A 1,339-nucleotide genomic window follows, 5' to 3' on the forward strand; every position below is an offset into this window, starting at 1 on the left:
CCTCACAGGTTCGGCCATGGCGCTTATGTCAATGGCCTTGCACTCTCCTTTTGGGTTCGCTTCTGTATTGCTTGGGAGAGTACTAGGAGGGATTTCAGTGATCCTTTTACTCAGCTGGCCCACTTGTGCTTCCAGATTTCTAATGGAAGACCTTGTTTCATTCATGAAACTTACAGTGGCCTTAGATAGATCAGAGACTAGATTTGCTAAATTAGAAGCATTTTGTTCAGAGTTTTCTGTCTGTTGCTGAGTTGATGATGGAAAAGGCTTGCTATTGCTAAACCTGTTTCTTCCACCATTATTAAAGCCTTGTTGAGGCTTTTGATCCTTCCATGAGAAATTTGGATGATTTCTCCATGTTGAGTTATAGGTGTTTCCATAAGGTTCACCTAAGTAATTTACCTCTGCTATTGCAGGGTTCTCAGGATCATAGGCTTCTTCTTCAGAAGATGCCTCTTGAGTACTGTTGGATGCAGCATGCATTCCATGCAGACTCTGAGAAATCATATTGACTTGCTGAGTCAATATTTTGTTCTGAGCCAATATGGCATTCAGAGTATCAACTTCAAGAACTCCCTTCTTCATAGGCGTCCCATTGCTCACAGGATTCCTTTCAGAAGTGTACATGAACTGGTTATTAGCAACCATGTCAATGAGTTCTTGAGCTTCTGCAGGCGTTTTCTTTAGGTGAATGGATCCACCTGCAGAAGTGTCCAGTGACATCTTTGATAGCTCAGATAAACCATCATAGAATATATCCAGGATGGTCCATTCTGAAAGCATGTCAGAAGGACACTTTTTGGTCAACTGTTTGTATCTTTCCCAAGCTTCATAGAGGGATTCACCTTCTTTCTGTCTGAAGGTTTGAACATCAGCTCTAAGCTTGCTCAGCTTTTGAGGACGAAAGTACTTGGCTAAGAAAGTCGTGACCAGCTTATCCCAAGAGTTCAGGCTGTCTTTGGGTTGAGAATCCAACCATAATCTAGCTCTGTCTCTTACAGCAAAAGGGAAAAGCATGAGCCTGTAGACTTCAGGATCTACTCCATTAGTCTTAACAGTATCACATATCTGCAAGAATTCAGTTAAGAACTGAAAAGGATCTTCAGATGGAAGTCCATGAAACTTGCAGTTCTGCTGCATCAGAGAAACTAATTGAGGTTTCAGCTCAAAGTTGTTTGCTCCAATGGCAGGAATGGAGATGCTTCTTCCATGTAAATTGGAATTAGGTGCAGTGAAGTCACCAAGCATCTTCCTTACATTATTATTATTTTCGGCTGCCATCTCCTCTTCCTGTTCGAAAATTTCTGAAAGGTTATCTCTGGATTGTTGTAATTTAGCT

The 1,339-nt window shown here is 41.4% G+C and overlaps 1 non-coding gene across 1 annotated transcript; it reads left to right on the forward strand.

Annotated features, from left to right (window-relative positions):
- The first annotated feature begins 777 nt into the window (after positions 1 to 777).
- On the forward strand, positions 778 to 885 carry LOC112752517 (small nucleolar RNA R71). The gene has a single exon (XR_003176951.1). It is a non-coding gene; the product is annotated as a small nucleolar RNA R71 (small nucleolar RNA).
- Positions 886 to 1,339: the final 454 nt, after the last annotated feature.

The sequence above is a fragment of the Arachis hypogaea genome, chromosome 15 (assembly GCF_003086295.3).
Source record: "Arachis hypogaea cultivar Tifrunner chromosome 15, arahy.Tifrunner.gnm2.J5K5, whole genome shotgun sequence".
NCBI lineage: Eukaryota > Viridiplantae > Streptophyta > Magnoliopsida > Fabales > Fabaceae > Arachis > Arachis hypogaea.